Here is a 22718-nt window from a genome sequence, read left to right on the forward strand (position 1 = left end):
ACTAGAATTGAAGACCGGAAAACGTAAAGTACAAAAGTGGTTCCATAGCTCACTATTAAAATTATGGAAAGGAAACATCTGTACTAATCCCTCTAGAACAGAAAGTAATAGGACGAGTGATGAAAAACCACCATAAGGATCAACTAATTGTCTTGTTTTCATCCACAGGATGCTGAACAAAAGAAATATGAAGACTACTGGAAGATTTCTGATGTACATAGTTATAACTTGGTTAAGTTTAAGTTTAATAATTAAGAAAAATGAATACTGGATATGCGAGGCACACAGAAAACTCTCTTTCATGCATGACCAAGGGAAGGAATTGGAAACACAAAAGGAAAATGAGGAATATGTCAATGAAAGAACTAACACTCAAATGAGAGGAATGGCACCATCTGAAGCTCCTACAAAGCCATTTCCAGAGAATATTTACAGACGCCGGAGGAAACGGGATCTACCACCAACTTTCAATGTAACTCTGAAAGGAAGTAAATTCTTTCCTATTAAGATGAACAAATATTTAGGATGTCAGGTTAACCCACAAATAATATATCAATGGAGGATAAAATCTCACCAAATGCAAGACGACCTCAAAACCAAGGAAAACAACAAGAAAGCTCTACAAAAAGTAGTACAACAAAGGTACCTCCAGCGACTACTAAAAAACAGTTAAAGTTTTCAGAATCGGATATCACGGAAGAGGGAAAAGAGAGGCAAACGATCATAAAAATTGGGAATGGGTAACCCTTAGAGCCTGTAAGGTCATGAAAACGTTGCTACCTAGATGTTTTTGAGTATTCTCAGAATCAGTCGGTTATATTACCTGACACTGTTACCACCCACAACCCAGTACAGCGTTTCGGACCTATACGTCCAGGATATGGTTGTACCTGGAGTATGCCTGAAGTGACGTTTGACAACTGCCATAAAGACCTTTATCAATGTGTCGCATTTGACATCTTATCTCCTTCTTTAGTTAAACCCGGAAAACTGAACATATCAATAAAAATGTACCATCAACAGACCCATATAGATTTTGTAAATATTTCCATAAAACCTCCTAATCAGAATACTACTATATTAAGATTAACCTGTAATTCCTCTTTGTTGGGCTATAACATTTCATTGAAACAACATACTACTTCAAGATATTGTATATCGGACAATGACATGAATAAATTCAGGGAATTGTGTGTAACTAAATTATACTATAAATGTTATGGTCAATCATTCTGGACTATGGACTGTGAGAGGCCCGCTGGAGTTTGAATATACAAAGGAAATACATGTGGTAACGCCACCTCCCATTTATCATGTAGGACCACTAACCATTAAAAAGGACGTAACCAGAACTTTAATGATAGATCCTCAATATTCAATCAAAAGGATTATCATACCTCTACAATTATCTAGAACATCAGTATATAATCAATGTGCCCTATATACAGAGCCAGTTTTAGTAGGATGGAGAGCCTGGGTTCAAGGAGTACTCCCTCCTTCTTCCAACTCGTCTACTAGGCAGAAACGTGATTTAGTGGCAAAGGTGCTAGGGAGAGCTGGAGCTGGATTAAGCGTATTAAACACAGTAGACCAACACATACTAGCAAATCGAATTGGTCAGGTAGGTCATGATGCCGCCTCCCTTGCCGAACCACTGACGTCTGCATTTCACGCTTTAGGAACTACAACATTTGATATCACTAAAATTCTTCCGTATTGGCTTAAAATTCAAGAGCAAGACCACCCGCGAATACTGGGAGCATTAAATATTCTCCAATCTAATATCTCAGAAGCCCTAGCATGTGTAGAAGCTCAGCAATGGTTGATAACGGTAGCCAAGGTTATCATCAGAGATGGTTTTAACCAGCAGCTACCTTTGGAATTGAAGAAAACCATCTACGAGGACGCCAATGATTTTGAGAAAATACATCACCAATGGTGGCAATTATTGACGTTCACTTACTGCCAGCACAACGATACGATCATGGCCTTGATTCTTACTTTAAAATCAGCTAATCAAGAAACCATATATCCTCTTGTTGCTTTGGGGACATATGCTAACCAGTACCTACTAGTCCCTATAGAAGACCATAAATGAGTACATGTTAACGCTAATAATTCGTACGTCCCTATAAATCTGCAAGCATGCGTCTATCAACCCAACTTGGGATATACCTGCACTACCCAAGTGTGGGAGGAGGATTCTGCATGCCTAGACCCTGTAGAGGGAACTTGCTTTTATGAAGTGTTTCACCATTCCCTCAGTAAAGCCTCTGCCATAGTACAAGTGGATACTGGTTGTTTTTGTATCCAGAGTTTATGTCCATATTTCTTGGTTAATAATTTGTATAAAGTTAATAATTCAGGAATAGGAAATTTATGTATATGTAAGGTCATACACTTAATGGGTTGTGATATCAATGTATCTGTACATAATGTATATATCAAAGATGTGTTCGATGAATATAAATTGTACAATATGTTGACACCCATCCATGTTGGAGCAAATCTGGAGGTTATTCGAAAGTTGTTACACCATGAAAAATTGGCTCAGTATTTGAATAATTTGAAATTGGAAGGAAGTAAAACTATTCTCACTGTGCAACATTCTATCTCCGAGATTAAACAAATTACAAAAAAGATTAAGGATGAAACCACCTCCGCCCATTGGTGGGAATCTATCCTGTATACCGACATGGGAAGTATAAGATCAATGTGGTATATTCTTCTACATCCAGTTGTGGTTCTTTTAATTACTCAATTTATTCTAATCGTGTATGTGGTTATGTTAACTGTGTTAATATGCAAACATAAGAAAGCAAGTATAAGCAAGTTCCTTTCAATATTTCTGGTTGGAATGCTCTGTAAATATTTATCCTATGCATTGTTGTAATTCATGTTACTAATGTTTGATGTTGTATTAAATTGTTTGGAACCTTGTGTCCGTAGTTAAGGAAAAAGGTCCCAAGGTGGGGATATGTTAGATGGAATGTACTGTTTCAATTAGCTATTAATAAGATGTTTTTAAAATACTGAAATGAATCACTGACTTTGAACTGAAATTCAAAATGGAGTACATGAACTCTAACTTTGAACTCCATCTGAGAGGGGACTTATTTACTACACAGACTCTAGCTTAAACCAGTCAGAACCGTTTTTTCCCGCCAAGTCCAACCCTCAGTGTTCCATCACCTCAGAACTCTCCCCGCCAAAAAGGCTTTATAAGGTCTTGTTCAGCGCCTGCGCGGGGCTGTCCATTCCAGCGACAGTTCGTACACGGTCGGGTCTTCGCAGAGCTTCAGAGCCGAGATCGAAGAACAACATCTATCCCGTAGTGTGTTTGAGGAAGAGGAGTCCTGTCATCGTCATTCCTATATCCTGCATCTCCTGGTGTCCATCATCCCAGAGGGTCTCCTCGCCCGCGATGAGAACCATCAGTCATCTGGACTCCCCAGTGTTCCTTCTCAAGGACTCTAAATCAGTCCAAGAGTTGTAGGTCCTGGGCATCACGCCTGTACGTGACATCTGCTGCATCAGAGCAATAGGAGAAAGGTTTCCGTGTTGGGGTATTGTTTATTGTTTTGTAGAATCCCATGGAAGGGTGTATGGGCCTGAGCTCCAAGCTCTCAGAGTCAGTCACTGATCCACTATTTTACTGATTTATGGTTTTGCTGTTTCACTGTGTTATTCTTGTATTTCTCCCCAGCATTCTCCCTAGTTTTTCTGTACCTTTTATCCCTAATTCACTTACCTTTATTTGCACTGTATTATCTTGTCTTTTCTTTATTTTATTATATTTTATGGGTAGCTAAATCCACCGGTGACAGACACGGAAGGGAGCCGAGTCTGCAGGGGCTTCTGAGAAAAGGGGCTTTCCCTGTTATATCTTCCCTCTACCATCTCTCTAGTATTTCCTTTGAAGCGTTACCTTCTTCCCCTCGAGGTAACAGTGCCTATGCATGATGTACACCAGCTCATTACTGGCCCGCCGGGGAGGTACATCCTCTTCTTTGCCAGCTGCCTTATGGAGCGGTCTGCCTTGTTGAGTGGTACCTTCGCCACAGCAGTTAGCACCAGGCAACCAGGATCTGTGTTTTTTCCAGGAGTCGTTGTACCAAATGCCTTCCTTTCCTGGGGCTATATTTTGTGTCTTTAGCAGTCTGTTACTATTTCCTGTAGCGTAAAGTGTTCTTCCAGACCCTCTTCATGGCTGAGCTGGGGCAGGGGCAAAATGCATCCCAAACGCTGTGCATCATTCTGGACTACACGGTCCAACACAGCCATGGAGTAGGAGAAGAGTCTCTCGGGTGGGATGGCACAGTAGGATGAGGGCCCATCGAGGATCTTCCTCATCGCCTTAGGACAGTTTGACCATTATTGCTTCTGGATCCTGGAATCTGCTGCCGGAACTTGGGTGTTTCCTCTCCCGGCTTCCCGGCTGTAGTTATAGCTAGACGCAGGGGTTCTGTGAGAAGTCGCTGTGTTCCCTGGATTTCCATTCTTTCCTCATGGAATTTCTGCAGACAGGTCTTCAGTGAGCCTGTCTACAAGGCGGTCAAAGTCATTGAAGGATTCTGTCCTCCATCCCACTCAACTCCCTCAGAGCTACAACAGGAAGAGACGGTCCAACAACTTACTGCATGGCTTGCCATGTTATAGCAGTCTGCCACCCGCCCATAAGCCAGGTAATCATCCATGCTGCATTCAGTGCAAGAAACTGGATAGCCCCCCAATCTGTTGCTGGATTTGTGCCTGCATTCTCTTTTTACTCCTGCAGCTCTTTCCTTTCTTGTTTTGTTTGTATCAGGGTTTTTTTTTCCATTGCCTTAAGTTTAAAGAACGTTAATGAAGTTTATCTACCCCCTCCTCTAATCTCCCTCAAATCTTTCCTGATCCCTAGCTCCTCTGGTGGCTTAGGAGCAGGCTTTTAAAAACTTGGTTCTCCCTGAGTAGCCCTAGCCCCTGGTTATATAGTTCATAACAGTTTAATCATCATTAAAAGTGTGAAGATACCAACGATAGACACATTCTGTAACTAGAATCTGAAAAGTATATAAAGATTCTGAAAATAGCCTCCACCCCCCGCCAAAACTAGCACAGTGCCCCCTCCACCCTCCCCAAACACACACCTCTTCAAAAGCACTCGCTGGCAAAAACAAGAGTCAGCGCCTGTGCTACAGCCAACAAGCTCACCCCAAGGGTCATGTAGTCGCTCCTCCTTCACCTGGAGAACTGCCTCCCAAACTCAGGTTAGCTCAGGGGTCTCAAACTCAAATGACCACGAGGGCCGCATGAGGATTAGTACATTGGCCCGAGGACCGCATTACTGACACCTCCCACCCCCACCCCTGCCGCCCTCGGCCCCGCCCCCACTCCACCCCTTCCATGAGGCCCCACCCCTGCCCCGCCTCTTCCCTGCCCCCATTCCAACCCCTTCCCGGAAATACATACCATATGATGGGGGCTAATTTAGCTACAACAAGTCAGGGAAAAGATCTTGGAGTCATCGTGGATAGTTCTCTGAAAATGTCCATGCAGTGTGCAGAGCGGTCAAAAAAGCAAACAGGATGTTAGGAATCATTAAAAAGGGGATAGAGAATAAGACTGAGAATATATTATTGCACTTATATAAATCAATGGTACGCCCTCATCTCGAATACTGCGTACAGATGTGGTCTCCTCATTTCAAAAAAGATATACTGGCACTAGAAAAGGTTCAGAAAAGGGCAACTAAAATGATTAAGGGTTTGGAACGGGTCCCATATGAGGAGAGATTAAAGAGGCTAGGACTCTTCAGCTTGGAAAAGAGGAGACTAAGGGGGGATATGATAGAGGTATATAAAATCATGAGTGATGTGGAGAAAGTGGATAAGGAAAAGTTATTTACTTATTCCCATAATACAAGAACTAGGGGTCATCAAATGAAATTAATAGGCAGCAGGTTTAAAACAAATAAAAGGAAATTCTTCACGCAGCGCACAGTCAACTTGTGGAACTCCTTACCTGAGAAGGTTGTGAAGGCTAGGACTATAACAGAGTTTAAAAGAGAACTGGATAAATTCATGGTGGTTAAGTCCATTAATGGCTATTAGCCAGGACGGGTAAGGAATGGTGTCCCTAGCCTCTGTCGGTCAGAGGATGGAGATGGATGGCAGGAGAGAGATCACTTGTTCATTGCCTGTTAGGTTCACTCCCTCTGGGGCACCTGACATTGGCCACTGTCGGTAGACAGGATACTAGGCTAGATGGACCTTTGGTCTGACCCGGTACGGCCTCTCTTATGTTCTTAAATCCCCACCCCAACTCTGCCCCCAGGGGGTGCAGGAGAGGTGTGGGGTGCTGCAGGGGGTCAGGGTGCAGGAAGTCGGGGTACAGGAGGGCTGCGACATGGGGCTCAGGGCAGTGGGTTAGGATGCAGCAGGGGTGCGGGGTTCAGGGCAGGGGGTCGGGGCGTAGCAGGGGGCTCAGGGCAGAGGGGAGGGGGGCAGGGTGAGGCAGGAGGTTCAGGGCAGGGGTGCGGCCTAGGGCTCAGGGCAGTGGGTTGGGATGCAGGAGGGGCGTGTGGAGAGGCAGGGGATCAGGGTGCAGGAGGGGTTCGGGGGCAGGATCTGGCCCAGTGCCTACCGGGGGCAGGGCAGGCTCCCTGCCTGCCTGCCCTGCCCCGCCCCGCGCTGTTCCGGGATGAGGCTGGAACGTGGGGAAGGGGGGCGGAGGGGCTGTGTGTTAATGTTGCTTCAGGCAGCGCCTCCAGCAGCTCCCATTGGCCGTGGTTCCCCGTTCCCGGCCAATGGGAGCTGCTGGAGGCGCTGCCTCAAGCAACAGGAACGCACAGCCCCTCTGCCTCCCCCCCCCCACCTTATGTTCTAGCCTCTTCCCGGAGTCCTGAACCCACCGAACCTAACTGAACCCCACCACGTGAGGGTCACCCCATCCCCATTACCCAGCCCGCTTACTTATACCCATGACTGTCTGTACTTTCTGTATGAGAGATGGACCCTCACCGCTTGTCGGCTGTATCTTGATCCCGCCCACTGTTTACCCCCGCATTGGGGACATTGCAGTCTGTATATAATGTGTGCTGCCCAACACCAAAATACTAGCATCCCCCTCTACTCTGTATGTTATCCCCAATGACCAATAACTGACTTTTCAAACTATGTATCATCTATTTTTAATCATTATCTAATAAACGTTTAAATCTGTTCTTATCAGTTTCATCATTTTTTTTATTTGATAAACTGCTACACTGATGCAATATATCTGCTGCTCTAAAAAAGAGCTAATGGGATGCATCCCGCTGCCCCTAAAACACAGCCCAAAACACTGGCCACTGCCCCAGCACGTCACAAGCTCCCGGCCGTTGCCCCCCAGTTCTTCCCTGAGTGCTCCTCAGACCGCTGCCCGAAAAAGACCCTCGGGGTCTCAGAGCCACGGCGGACCAGCAGCTGCAGAGGAAAGAGCAAGGGTGGGAAGAACCCCACCTTGGGATGCTGCCACAGAAAGCTCCCACATACCGGGACATCACGGAGAGGAGGAACATCCACCCTGCTCTCCAGCCGCAGAGGGGGCGCCCCGCCATTCTCCTGCCAACCACCAGCGGCTGCAGCCACCGGGAGTCTGCCCTGCTGCGCTCCTGCGGCCGGGGAAGCCTCGCGCCGATGACCAGCAGCAGGGAGCCTGCCCCACCCCGCGCCTACCACAGGAGCATCGCGGACCGATAGCCTGCAGCTGCAGTAGCTGAGAGACTGCCCCCCTGCGCCCCTAACGCCGGAAAACCCTGCTGCCGCCCAGCTGCTGCTCCCGGCGCCGGGGGACTGCCCCCTCGGGTCCCAGCCGCCTGGGAGACCAGCCGTCGCTCAACTGCTGCTCCTGATGCCAGGTAAGTGCCCCACTGAGCCCCAGCACCTACCCACACAAGGGGGCTCTACCACAGCCCCCCCACCGCCCACACCACCGGGGGATGCCTGCCCCGCCCCCCGGCTGCCACTACCGATCCCCGCGGCACGCCGCAGCCACCGTTGCTCCGGCCGCCGGGGGACTCCTGCTCCGCTCCCCAGCTGCCGCAGCCCAGGGAGCCCCACCATGTGCCCCAGTCGCGGCTGCCTTGGCCACCGGGGATCTCCTGCTCCGCGCTGCTGACGCCTATGCAGCCAGGGGATCCCCACCACCTGCCCCAGCCACTGCTGCCCGAGCCACCGGGGACGTCTCACCCCGCGCTCCAGCCACCACCGCTCACGGTGCCCAAGGAGCTCCCTGATGCGACCCAACCCGCTGGCTGCTACAGAACCTGAGAGACCTGCCCACCCCTCACCTGACACTGCAGCTGCTGAGTGACTCCCCCGCTGCCCACCAGCCGCTCCAGCCACCGGGGGACCCCCCAATCACTCCCCTGCTTCAGCAACCGCCGGGGACCCCCTCCACGCTCATGCTGACGAGGGACCCACCCATCGCCCCACAGCAGCTGCAACTACTGAAAGGTCCCCCGATGCCTCCCAGCTGCCAAGGGAACTCTGCCCTACGCCCCAGCCGCCACGAGACATCTCCCCTGTTCTCCTAAGGTCCCTGGACACGCCCCCTGCTCCCAGCAGCTCCAGCCGTCACAAGACTGCTCCCCTGTCCTCCAGCAGGGACCAGGCACACCCCCTGCTCTCCAGCAGTCCCCGCCGCTGAGACACGACCCCCCCGACCCCCAGCGGGACACCCTCACTGGAGAAACCTCTACTACCACTGGGACCCCCGCTCCACAGGGGACTGACGATAACATCTACCTGAAATACCCACTTGCCGCTGGTGCGCTCATCTGCCCCATCTGCTTGCCGCCCCGACGTTTCCATAGAATCATAGAATATCAGGGTTGGAAGGGACCTCAAGAGGTCATCTAGTCCAACCCCCTGCTCAAAGCAGGACCAATTCCCAACTAAATCATCACAGCCAGGGCTTTGTCAAGCCGGGCCTTAAAAACCTCCAAGGAAGGAGACTCCACCGCCTCCCTAGGTAACACATTCCAGTGTTTCACCACCCTCCTAGTGAAATAGTTTTTCCTAATATCCAACCTGGACCTCCCCCACTGCAACTTGAGACCATTGCTCCTTGTTCTGTCATCTGCCACCACTGAGAACAGCCGAGCTCCATCCTCTTTGGAACCCCCCTTTCAGGTAGTTGAAGGCTGCTATCAAATCCCCCCTCATTCTTCTCTTCTGGAGACTAAACAATCCCAGTTCCCTCAGCCTCTCCTCATAAGTCATGTGCTCCAGACCCCTAATCATTTTTGTTGCCCTCCGTTGGACTCTTTCCAATTTTTCCACATCCTTCTTGTAGTGTGGGGCCCAAAACTGGACACAGTACTCCAGATGAGGCCTCACCAATGTCGAATAAAGGGGAACGATCACATTCCTCGACCTGCTGGCAATGCCCCTACTTATACAGCCCAAAATGCCGTTAGCCTTCTTGGCAACAAGAGCACACTGTTGACTCATATCCAGCTTCTCGTCCACTGTGACCCCTAGGTCCTTTTCTGCAGAACTGCTACCTAGCCATTCGGTCCCTAGTCTGTAGCAGTGCATGCGATTCTTCCGTCCTAAGTGCAGGACTCTGCACTTGTCCTTGTTGAACCTCATCAGGTTTTTTTTGGCCCAATCCTCTAATTTGTCTAGGTCCTCTGTATCCGATCCCTACCCTCTAGTGTATCTACCACGCCTCCCAGTTTAGTGTCATCTGCAAACTTGCTGAGAGTGCAGTCCACACCATCCTCCAGATCATTAATAAAGATATTAAACAAAACCGGCCCCAGGACCGACCCTTGGGGCACTTCGCTTGAAACCGGCTGCCAACTAGACATGGAGCCGTTGATCACTACCCGTTGAGCCCGACGATCTAGCCAGCTTTCTATCCACCTTACAGTCCATTCATCCAGCCCATACTTCTTTAACTTGGCGGCAAGAATACTGTGGGAGACCGTATCAAAAGCTTTGCTCAAGTCAAGGAATAACACATCCACTGCTTTCCCCTCATCCACAGAGCCAGTTATTGCCTTCTATGAGGAGATTAGGTTAGTCAGGCACGACTTCCCCTTCGTGAATCCATGCTGACTGTTCCTGATCACTTTCCTCTCCTCTAAATGTTTCATAATTGATTCCTTGAGGACCTGCTCCATGATTTTTCCAGGGACTGAGGTGAGGCTGACTGGCCTGTAGCTCCCTGGATCCTCCTCCTTCCCTTTTTTAAAGATGGGCACTACATTAGCCTTTTTCCAGTCATCTGGGACCTCCCCCGATCGCCATGAGTTTTCAAAAATAATGGCTAATGGCTCTGCAATCTCACCCGCCAACTCCTTTAGCACCCTCGGATGCAGCGCATCCGGCCCCATGGACTTGTGCACGTCCAGTTTTTCTAAATAGTCCCGAACCACTTCTTTCTCCACAGAGGGCTGGTCACCTTCTCCCCATACTGTGCTGCCCAGTGCAGCAGTCTGGGAACTGACCTTGTTCGTGAAGACAGAGGCAAAAAACAAAATCATTGAGTACATTAGCTTTTTCCACATCCTCGGTCACTAGGTTGCCTCCCTCATTCAGTAAGGGGCCCACACTTTCCTTGATTTTCTTCTTCTTGCTAACATACCTGAAGAAACCCTTCTTGTTACTCTTAACATCTCTTGCTAACTGCAACTCCAAGTGTGATTTGGCCTTCCTGATTTCACTCCTGCATGCCTGAGCAATATTTTTATACTCCTCCCTGGTCATTTGTCCAATCTTCCACTTCTTGTAAGCTTCTTTTTTCGTTTAAGATCAACAAGGATTTCACTGTTTAGCCAAGCTGGTCGCCTGCCATATTTACTATTCTTTCTACACATCGGGATGGTTTGTTCCTGCAACCGCAATAAGGATTCTTTAAAATACAGCCAGCTCTCCTGGACCCCTTTGCCCTTCATGTTATTCTCCCAGGGGATCCTGCCCATCTGTTCCCTGAGGGAGTCAAAGTCTGCTTTTCTGAAGTCCAGGGTCCGTATTCTGCTGCTCTCCTTTCTTCCTTGTGTAAGGATCCTGAACTCGACCATCTCATGGTCACTGCCTCCCAGGTTCCCATCCACTTTTGCTTCCCCTACTAATTCTTCCCTGTTTGTGAGCAGCAGGTCAAGAAAAGCTCTGCCCCTAGTTGGTTCCTCCAGCACTTGCACCAGGAAATTGTCCCCTACACGTTCCAAAAACTTCCTGGATTGTCTGTGCACCGCTGTATTGCTCTCCCAGCAGATATCAGGGTGATTAAAGTCTCCCATGAGAACCAGGGCCTGCGACCTAGCAACTTCTGCTAGTTGCCGGAAGAAAGCCTCGTCCACCTCATCCCCCTGGTCTGGTGGCCTATAGCAGACTCCAACCACGACATCACCCTTGTTGCTCACACTTCTCAACTTTATCCAGAGACTCAGGTTTTTCTGCAGTTTCATACCGGAGCTCTGAGCAGTCATACTGCTCTCTTACATACAACGCAACTCCCCCACCTTTTCTGCCCTGCCTGTCCTTCCTGAACAGTTTATATCCATCCATGACAGTACTCCAGTCATGTGAGTTATCCCACCAAGTCTCTGTTATTCCAATCACATCATAGTTCCCTGACTGTGCCAGGACTTCCAGTTCTCCCTGCTTGTTTCCCAGGCTTCTTGCATTTGTGTATAGGCACTTAAGGTAACTCATCGATCATCCCTCTTTCTCAGCATGAGCCAGGAGTCCTCCCCTCTTGCGCTCTCCTGCTTGTGCTTCCTCCCAGGATCCCATTTCCCCACTTACCTCAGGGCTTTGGTCTCCTTCCCCCGGTGAACCTAGTTTAAAGCCCTCCTCACTAGGTTAGCCAGCCTGCTGGCAAAGATGCTCTTCCCTCTCTTCGTTAGGTGGAGCCCGTCTCTGCCTAGCACTCCTCCTTCTTGGAACAACATCCCATGGTCGAAGAATCCAAAGCCTTCTCTTCGACACCACCTGCGTAGCCATTCATTGACTTCCACGATTCGACCGTCTCTACCCCGGTCTTTTCCTTGCACAGGGAGGATGAACGAGAACACCACTTGCGCCTCAAACTCCTTTATCCTTCTTCCCAGAGCAACGTAGTCTGCAGTGATCCGCTCAAGGTCATTCTTGGCAGTATCATTGGTGCCCACGTGGAGAAGCAGGAAGGGGTAGCGATCCGAGGGCTTGATGAGTCTCGGCAGTCTCTCCGTCACATCGTGTATCCTAGCTCCTGGCAAGCAGCAGACCACAGTTTTCCCCGTCGGGGCAGCAGATAGATGACTCAGTCCCCCTGAGGAGGGAGTCCCCGACCACCCTCCTCCTCCTCTTTGGAGTGGTGGTCGTGGAACCCCCATCCCTAGGACAGTGCATCTTTTGCCTTCCAATCGGTGGAGTCTCCTTCTGCTCCCTTCCCTCAGATGGGTCATCTAGTCCACTCTCCGCATTGGTACCTGTAGATACTCGTTTCTCCAGCCCTCGAACCTTCTCTTCCAATATGGAGACCAGCTTGCACTTTGTACAGACAAAGTCGCTTCTGTCCTGTGGAAGAAAGACAAACATGGCACAACCTGTGCAGGTTACAACAGCTGATCGCTCAACTTCCATATCACCATCCTCTTAAGAACTTCCTCACCTGTTGCAGGAACTACTCAAAGAAACCTACAGATGAAAGCCTCAGTGAGCTCTCCCTAGGCGAACTCCCAGGCAAACTCCCGCTGTTAGCCTCTGCTGTTTGCCGCTCCTCGGAGGGGTCACCAGGCACCTGAAGAGGTGCCACAACAAATCCACCGCCTTCAGCTGTGCCCTCTGCAGCCTGCCCTTCGAGTCCCAGAAGAGATGCAAGGCGCACCAGGCCAGCTGCAAGTAAGCCCGCACAGCAGCAACAACTCTGATTCCGGCCTCCTGCCCTCCTGTGCCCCGGCCCGCTGCTCCTGCGCCGCAAGGAATCAGGGCACCCCCTCCAGCCGCTACCCTAAACCCCACTCCAGTCCCCGAACTGGTGGACCAGGGCCCCACCTTCGAGACGACGCCTCCCGCAGCGGGAAACGTCGACCGAGCCCCTGCCAGCAGGAGACCTGTCACATCCTCCCAGGTTACCCGGAAGCTCTCTGAGCTGAGACGTCTGTGTCCTCCTGACGCCCATCCCAAGAAGGGTCAGCGCCCCGCCACGCGTGGCCACCCGAAATCCTGCCTCCAGCGGAACCGACGCCGGCCCTCAGGCCACCCTACGAACACCAACCACAGGAAGAGCCAACGCGACTCCTCAGCCTGCACGGCGAACCCCACCTGCTGAGGCTACGGGGTCCACCCCCCAGATCGCTCTGTAAACTTCCACTGTCAGAGGAGTCAACGCCACAACCAGACTGCAACACCAGACCCCCATCGTCAGACGGGCCAGTACAACCCCAAAAGACACCAGACCGATCCCTGCCGCCAGAAGGTCGCACGCTTCCACAGCAACCCCCCAGACAACAGCCACACACGGAAGACCTAGCATCACCCCCGCACTCATTGACCCGATCCAGATTCCACCAACAACCAACAATGATATTACCCCACGGGCGACTATGCCCCAGAAACCAACCGAAAAGTCCCCCAAACCACAAGCGAGACAACCCATTGACCACGCGACAAACTCACTGCCCATGCCCACCGAGGAGCCTGAGGACCAGCGGCCGACGGCTAGGCCAGCCATGCCTTGGCAGGTCGCCTGGATCGAGGAGCTTCAAGTGGCAACCTCCTTCACGGAATTTGACCCGCTCATCGACAGACTCACCCGCGAGCTGTCCACGGAGATTGCCTTCAGGAGGACACCGAACCAGGAGACCATCCGGCCTGCCCCCAGGCGGCCCATCCTGCACCGCGACACCACCAGAGGAGCTGGAAGAAGGAACGCCAACCGCCGCTACGACCCGGCAGCGGCTTCAAGGATCCAGAAGCGGTACCGGACGAACCGCCTCAAGGCCGTAAGAGAGGTCCTCGACGGGCCCGTCTTACTGCACGATCCCGCCCGAGCGCTTCTACAACTACTTCCTCGGAGTGTTCGGCAGCGTGCCCAGGAATGACGCGCAGCGCCCGTAGTGCCTCCGCCCCTTGCCCCACATTACCGATGCGGACGATCTGGAGGCCGACTTCACCCCTAAAGAGGTGACGGCCAGGCTCTCCAGAACCAAGAACACCGCACGTGGAAAAGACAGCATCCCCTACAGCCTCCTAAAGAAGCGAGACCCCGGCTGCCTCGTGCTCCCCAGCATCTTCAACTTGTGCAAGCGATTTGGCCGATCTCCCACCTCCTGGAAGAAGGCCATGACCTGATCCACAAGAAGGGCAAGCGAGACAACCCCAGCAACTGGAGACGCATCTCCCTCTGCTCCACCATGTACCAACTGTACGCCAGCTGCCTGGCAGCCAGGATCACGGAGTGGGTGACGACCGGGGGAGCCATCAGCCCCACCCAGAAGGGCTTCATGCCGTCAGAGGGGTGCTACAAGCACAACTTCCTGCTCCAGACCGTCACCCAGACGACCAGGAGAACGCAGAAGCACTGCACGGTAGCGTGGCTCGACCTGGCCAACGCCTTCGGGTCCATCCCCCACCACCATATCTTTGACACACTCCAGGAGTTTGGGATGCGAGAGACCTTTCTTCACCTGATCCGGGAACTATACGAGGGCTGCAGCACCAGCGTCCGCCTGGTAGAAGGGGAGACCGCCGAGATACCGATCCGCAGCGGCGTGAAGCAGGGTTGCCCCCTCAGTCCGATCGTCTTCAACCTCGCCATGGAGCCGCTCCTGCGGGCGATCTCCGATGGCGCCGACGGCTTCAACCTGCATGGCGAGAGGGTGAGCGTCTTGGCCTACGTGGACGACCTGGTCCTGATCGCGGATGACCCAGAGAGGCTCCAGGGCATGCTCGACACCATCGGGAGAGCCGCAGACTGGACGGGACTCCGCTTCAATGCCAAGAAGTGCGCGTCCCTCCACATTGACGGGAGCAAGGGGGACTCGATACTGACGATGGAGTTCCTCAACCAGGGTGAGTCCGTCATTCCCCTGGCGGAGGGGCAGGCGTACCAGCACCTCGGCACGCCGACAGGCTTCCGCGTCCGGCAGACTCCCGAGGGCACCATGCGTGAGATCCTGCAGGATGCCGCCAAGATCGACACATCCCTGCTAGCGCCGTGGCAGAAAATCAACACCATCAACACCTTCCTGATCCCCCGCATCGCCTTCGTCCTGAGAGGATCCGCCGTGCCAAAGGTGCTCCTCAACGAGGCAGACAACACCATCCGGCAGCTGGTCAAGAAATGACTGTCCCTGCCCCAAAGAGCCAGTAATGAGCTCGTATATATCGCGCACAGGCACGGTGGTGCCAACGTGCCCCGCATGGGAGACCTGTGCGACATCGCGGTCCTCATGCACGCCTTCCGCCTCCTGACGTGCCCGGACGCGAAGGTGAGGAACATCGCGACGACCGCCCTGCGCGCCGTCATAGGGAAGCAAATGGGCAGACCTCCCTCTGACTGGGATGTGGCCAGCTTCCTGAGCGGCTCCGTAGACGGCGAGTTCGCCCGAGACAGGGGCGTCATCGCCTTGCTGTGGTCCCGCGCCCGCAATGCCACTCGCCAACTGGGGAAGCGTCTGGGATGTTGCTGGGTATGGCGCAAGGAACGACAGGAGCTGGGAGTCCTGGTGCTGCGGATTGGGACGGAGGACAACACCATCATCACCCCCGGAGCCAGAGAGACGTGCTGGAGAGATCCCTGAAGGCTGCTGTCCATGCGGTCTACGTGGACACCCTGAAGAACAAAACGGACCAGGGTAAGGCCTTCGAGGTGACCAGCAAGTGGCACTCCAGCAACCACTTCCTCCGCATGGGCAGCTTCACCCAGTTCGCCGACTGGCGGTTCATACACCGTGCCCGGCTGAATTGCGTCCCCCTCAACAGAGCCGTCCGCCACGGGAACTGGGACAAACGCCACAGGAAGTGCGGGTACGTCGCCGAAACCCTGCCCCATGTCCTATGCAGCTGCAAGCCTCACGCCAGAGCCCGGCAGCTGCGCCACAACGCTGTCCAGGACCGCCTAGTTAAGGCCATCGACCCACGCCTGGGAGAGGTCACAGTCAACCGCCGTCCCCAGCACCGACAGCCCACTGTGCCCGGACATGATCATCACGGACGAGGTTGGAAAAAAAGATCATCCTGGTCGACGTAATGATTCCATTCAAGAACAGGACCCCAGCCTTCCGTGAAGCCCGAGCCCGCAAGCTTGAAAAGTACGCCCCCCTGTATGACGCCCTGCGGACAAAGGGCTACGAGGTGCACACCGACGCTCTGCTCGTTGGGGCCCTGGGTGCCTGGGACCCATGTAACGAACGCATGCTGAGGACCTGTGGGGTAGGCCGTCATTACGCGCAGCTCATGAGACGCCTAATATTCTCGGAAACTATTTGTTGGTCTCGGGACATCTACACAGAGCACATCACCGGCCACTGCCAATACCGGGAGTGAGCCGGGGAGACCTTGTGCACCCGCAAGGGGGAAGAGACCTATAAACGCCCCCTGATGGACCTCATCCCCTGAGCCCTGAACACACCGAACCTAACTGAACCCCACCACATGAGGGTCACCCCATCCCCATTACCCAGCCCGCTTAATTATACCCATGACTGTCTGTACTTTCTGTATGAATGATGGACCCTCACCGCTTGTCGACTGCATCTTGATCTCGCCCACTGTTTACCCCCCCATTGGGAACATTACAGACTGTATATATTATGTGTGCTGCCCAACACCAAAATACTAGCATCCTCCTATACTCTGTATGTTACCCCCAATGACCAATAACTGACTTCTCAAACTCTATGTATCATCTATTTTTAATCATTATCTAATAAACTTTTAAATCTGTTCTTTTCAGTTTAGTATCTGATACGCCCTCTATCTGAGGACTATATATTAAATGGATTTTTGGAACAGGGAGATTGAATAGGAGCTTGCTCCATCCACTCCACGCATCGACCTGGTATTGCAGTACCTCCAGGAACGGTGCACCTCCCCTCGGGGAGACTATTGTGGTGAAAAAATAGAATCTGTTGAATTTGTTACACCAATACTGACTTAGGGCTGGTCCACACTAACCCCCCGCTTCTAACTAAGATAGCTGAAGTCGAAGTACCTTAATTCGAACTACAAGGTACTTACCGCGGGTCCACACGTGGCAGGCAGGCTCCCACGTCGACTCCGCGTACTCCTCTCACGGAGCAGGAGTACAGGTGTCGACGGCGAGCACTTCCGGGATCGATTTATCGGGTCTAGACAAGACGCGATAAATCGATCCCAGAAGATCGATTGCTTACCGCCGAACCCAGAGGTAAGTATAGACGTACCCTTAGACTATAAATATATTCTAGGAGTGGCATACCAGAGGTCACTTATTCACTGACAGTTGTATGCATCTTGTGAACCTTGTAACCGATGCCTGTAATCGCTCAGAACTCAAGCCTGACCCCAGATGTCTAGTACCTTCCTTCTTAACTTGTGTAAACTTGATTTCAATGCCCCTCTGCCATGTACACTGGCCAAACCGGACAGTCTCTACGCAAAGGAATAAATGGACACAAATCAGACATCAAGAATTGTAACATTCAAAAACCAGTAGGAGAGCACTTCAATCTCCCTGGACATTCAAACAGACTTCAAAGTGACCATTCAACAAAAATACCCCTCATAAAAAAAGACTTGAATGACAAACTGCAGAATTGGAATTAATTTGCAAACTTTACACCATCACATTAGGCTTGAATGAAGACTGGGAGTGGCTGGGTCACTTCAAAAAGTAGTTTTCCCTCTGTTGATACTCACCCCTTTGCGTCGTTAGCACTGACCCCCAACTTGGTAAGGCAACTCCCATCTTTTCATGTGCTGTCTTTTTCACTCCAGGCATCTGATGAAGTGATACTACTTGTATTAAACAACAGTTTGAATTAGATAGACTTGGTTATATTCTTCTCCCCACCCAGCATATGTTGCATGGATCTTAATTTGTGAGATCATGTGAAGGCACGAGGTGTCCTTCTGCTCCCAGAGGCCCCGCATGCAGTTCCCCCCCCCTCCCCAAACCTACTGTAAATTCTAAATCATTATACTTTACTTCTCATTTTTAGGATGTGGCTTGGGATAGGCCACTTAATGGGGGTGGGTGCTTGCAGAGTGAAGATTAAGCTCATTCACAGGAGCTTTGTGATGGAGTGTACATTGTCTAGTGTTTGTGGCAGGCTTTACCGCTGAAGTGCTGCTCAGTACTCGGCTCTTAAACTCTGTTTTTGTGGGGATCGATTTACCCTGTCAGGCACTCAGCGAGAGAGTTGCTTCTCCCGCCCTTGCAGTTATTTATTTTTTCCACCAAGCTTTGAAATCGGAACCAGCAGGTGGCACCACAGCTCCACAGCCAACCCTAGAGAGAGGAAAGTGAAATCCTGCTCTGCAGACCGAGCAGAGCAGGCTGTTGGGACCCACGGGACGTGCAGTCGAGGGGCTCGTCTGACTGGCATCATAGCTATAAGCATAGTGCCTATTCCAGCGTAACTCCCCCACGGAGACGCTATTCCAAATAGAAGCAACTTGGTTCCCCAAAGTTACTACTCTGCTTTGATGAAAAACATCATCTTCCATCTCAGGTTTTCCCATGTACTGCCCACGGATAGTATCCTCCAGGTTCCTCTCCAGCATAGTTCTCGCTCTCAGAGTGATGATGCTGTCGTCTCTTCCGAATATGGCTCCCCTGGGTACCTGGCGACATCTTGGCTGGAAGGGGCCACGGCGATTCGCTTCCTGATGTCACGCACAGCACTCGCCCCAAAGTTCCTCACCATAGCACCCAGGCACGTCGAAAGATGGAAGGCGCAAGTGATCGCCGCAGCGTCAGCCAGATCACCCCCTTCGAGGGATGTTGCTGCCTCCCTGCCTATGCGAGACGTACACCAGCTCGTTACTGGCCCTCCAGGGAGGTACATCCTCTTCTTTGCCAGCTGCCTTATGGAGCTGTCTGCCTTGTTGAGTGGTACCTTTGCCACAGCAGTTAGCGCCAGGCAACCAGGATCTGTGTTTTTTTTTTTTTCCCCTCCCAGGAGTCGTTGTACCAAATGCCTTCCTTTCCTGGGGCTATATTTTGTGTCTTTAGGAGTCTGTTACTATTTCCTGTAGCGTAAAGTGACAAGCTATATAAGTGAAAGAGAGATAATGGTAATCGTTTGGCAGGCATTGAGAGAGTGAGAAAATCTACCCTATATTCAAGAAAAAATAACTACTATTCTAGGCTTTAATAGCCTACAAATCATAGATGCACATAGTTTGAAATCACTTGCTCACCAAATTCTCAGAATATTTTGACTGATTGATAGATCGATAGATCTTCCTTCGCTTCTCTCAAAACCCTCTATCCTTTCGTCAGGACTCTGTGATATTTACTGTGAAGTTTTCCGAAACTGATGGAGGGAAGCCAAAACAAGATCCGCTCGACCCACGTCCATAAGACGATCACCTGCAAACTCAGTCATGTGAAGCATGGATAGCGCATGAAGCGCAAAGCAGGGCGTGCACTGAAGTACACAATTGTACCTATACAGATCAAAAGAAGAAAACCCACGAACACTTAAGAAAATGAAGAAAACCACTATACGACTGAGCGTGCTGGACCGTAAACAAAAGACGGCGCCCTTCCAGCTATCGCCAGCCAAGGGGGACGCTATACACGACCTCACTGTTAGGCCCCCACCCACTGACCACAGGCAGCGCAGCACAACTGAGCGGCTTCCTGCCTGCTTGCTCCACGTGGCTGCCAGCATCTCCCTATGGCCCCTGGGCAGGGTGGGTTTGTCCCAGGGCCTGCACCCCAGACCACCTCCCCCAACTCAAACTCCCTCCCAGAGCCTTAGGCAGGTGGGGGACAGAGATTGGGGGGGTGGCCTGCCACCCCGATAGCATGGTCTGTTTGAGGGACCATGTGCTGAGCCTAGCAGCCTTTAAAAAGCCCACTCCTAAGTGACCAGAAGCGCTAGAGAACAGGAGAATTTTGCAAGGGGGTTCTCCAGGTGAAGGAGGAGCAACTGCGTGACCCCTGGGCTGAGTGGCTGCAGTGTGTGTTTGTGGTGTACTTGCTGCTTGACTGAAGTATACCGTGTGGTCTGTTTCTTTGAGGGACTGTATGCCGAGCCTAGCGCTTGAGAGCTTCTTAAGGAAACTTTGATCCCTTTAGCACCCATCACCTTTGAACCAGGGGGTGGGGCTATGCAGGGAGAATAAAGCTTTAAAATGCCCCCTCCTAAGAAACCAGAGGAGCTAGAGAATACGCTAGAGAAATTATTTAAGGTTATTTAAGGCTCCGATTGAAAGAAACTATACAACAAATCAACCTTGCTAGAGAAATTAGTTTCTCTATTTGTTATAACCACAATGCTCTCCGAGGGGAGGTGCACCATTTCTGGAGGCACTGTATTCTCGGCCAATGGGAGCTGCTGGGGGCGCTGCCTCAAGCAACAGCAACACACAGCCGCTCTGCCCCCACCCCCACGTTCTAGCCCAGACGTGCACCAGGGTAGGGCGCGGTGGCTGCAAGGGGCTCACGGGCCGCAGATAATAACCCCGCGGGCCGCATGTTTGAAACCCCTGGGTTAGCTGCTCCTGTTCTCTAGCTCCTCTGGTTGCTGAGGAGCAGGCTTTGTAAAGCCTTGTTCTCCCTGAGGAGCCCCACCCCCTGGTTAGGGGTTGATTAGGTGCTAAAGGGCTTGGCCATCACAGCCACCTTAAGAAGCTCTCAGCTTTTCTAGCAGGCCTTTAGGCGCAGCACAGGGTCCCTCAAAGGAACAGACCACACTGTATACTTCAGTCAAGCAGCAAGCACACACCAGACACAAGCTACAGCCCATAGGTGCTGACTCCCTGGGTGCTCAGGACCCAGGAGCCAGAGCTTGAGTGTGGAATGTGATGAGTTTGAGCAGGGGGTTGGACTAGATGACCTCCTGAGGTCCCTTCCAACCCAGATAGTCGATTATTCTAGTCTATGAATTCTGTGCTGCTAACAACTTCTGCCCTTTGGGCAGGGAGTTTGTTTGTAAACAGAGATAGGGGGATTAAGATAACAAAAAGGCTTGTTATTAAATTAATGATCACTAGATCATGAAAGCATTACCAGGCACTCAAGTAAAAGATAGGAATAAATGGTCCATTTTCAGAATGGAGAGAAGTAAATAGTGGTGTCCCTGAGGGGCTTGTACTGGGACCAGTCCTAGCCAACCTATTCATAAGTGATCTGCAAAAAGGGGTAAACAGTGAGGTGGCAAAATTTGCAGAGGAGAACTATCTTAAGTAGTTTTGTAAGTCCCAAGCAGACTGCAAAGAGCTCCAAAAGGATCTCACAAAACTGGGTGACCTGGCAACAAAATGGCAGATGAAATTCAATGTTAAATGCCAAGTACATCATATGAGCATTTAACTTAAGTGAATTCAACTATACGCGCTCGGCAAAAAAACGAACAAGATACCTGTAAATAGTGCGGGCGATTCCACCCAATGAGCTTTTATGCCCCGGAGTGAGCGTGAGGTGGGAGACGTGAATCTGCTGTTCCTCAATCGGTCTCAGTTCCCGCGTGCCTCTCATAGGGTGAGCGGCTCGCTGCACAGAGTGCGAGTCTAGTGTTTAAAGATACTTATTTTTTGTACTATGTGGCCCCTAAATGCAAGCCAACTACTTCATCTGGTGCTCAACCGAAGAAACCGCGATCTGTTTCAACGCTGAAGGAAAAACTGGCTGTCTTGGACTTCTTGAGAGACGGTATGTCGGTCTCCAACGCGGCGTGTAAATATGGCCGCAACGAATCTAGCATCCGTGTCATCAAGATTCGAGAGAGAAATTCGTCAAGCAGTGGCATCAAGTGCTCCAATAACGGCTAAGGTGACGAGCCAGGTGCGTGATAAGACTTTAGTGAAGACTGAACAGGTATAAAACTTATGACTGGAAGACCTGAATCTTAAACGTGTGCCTATTGATGGCAACACGTTGCGAGAAAAGGCTCTTAGCTTCTACGTGCTGTTCAAACCTCCTGCCAGAGAGGGACAGCCTTCTGATGAGAAGGAATTCAAAGCCAGCCAAGGTTGGCTTAACAGTTTTAGGAACCGCTTCAACCTCAAAAATGTGCAGACTACTGGTGAAGCTGCATCTGCCAATGAAGAGGCAGCAAAAGCCTATCCCGAACGATTAAAGAAAATCAAAGAAGAAGAAAAGGGCTGTCTTCCGGAACAAGTTTTTAATGCTGACGAGACTGGGCTCTTCTGGAAAAAAATGCCCAACCGCACTTACATTTCGAAATCAGAAAAACAAGCCCCTGGCTTCAAAGCAGCTAAAGACCATGCGACTATGTTGTTTTGTGGCAATGCGGCTGGGCATTTAATAAAGCCGGGCTTGCTCTACATGGGTGCAAATCCCCGTGCCCTAAAAGGCAAGAACAAAAATCTCCTGCTTGTGTTCTGGCAATCAAATAAAAAGGCTTGGGTGACGGCAGTATTATTTCTGGATTGGTTCCACAAGTGTTTCATTCCAGAAGTCAAACGGTACCTCGAAGAGAAAGGACTTGACTTTAAAGTGTTACTGATTGTAGACAATGCTCCTGGCCACCCTGCGGCACTCCGGTTTGCACGTAATGACTTTGAAGTCGTCTTCCTCCCCCC

General features: G+C 51.0%; 1 long non-coding RNA gene and 1 other non-coding gene across 2 annotated transcripts; one reads left to right on the forward strand and one right to left on the reverse strand.

Annotated features, from left to right (window-relative positions):
- Nucleotides 1-1337: 1337 nt before the first annotated feature.
- Nucleotides 1338-6713, reverse strand: LOC135975804 (uncharacterized). The gene is made up of 3 exons (XR_010592852.1): nucleotides 6004-6713; nucleotides 5452-5520; nucleotides 1338-4605 (listed from the first exon to the last, which is right to left on the reverse strand). It is a non-coding gene; the product is annotated as an uncharacterized LOC135975804 (long non-coding RNA).
- A 10152-nt stretch (nucleotides 6714-16865) lies between these two features.
- LOC135975878 (U2 spliceosomal RNA) lies at nucleotides 16866-17053 on the forward strand. The gene has a single exon (XR_010592951.1). It is a non-coding gene; the product is annotated as a U2 spliceosomal RNA (small nuclear RNA).
- Nucleotides 17054-22718: the final 5665 nt, after the last annotated feature.

This window comes from Chrysemys picta, chromosome 15 (genome assembly GCF_011386835.1).
Source record: "Chrysemys picta bellii isolate R12L10 chromosome 15, ASM1138683v2, whole genome shotgun sequence".
Lineage (NCBI taxonomy): Eukaryota > Metazoa > Chordata > Testudines > Emydidae > Chrysemys > Chrysemys picta.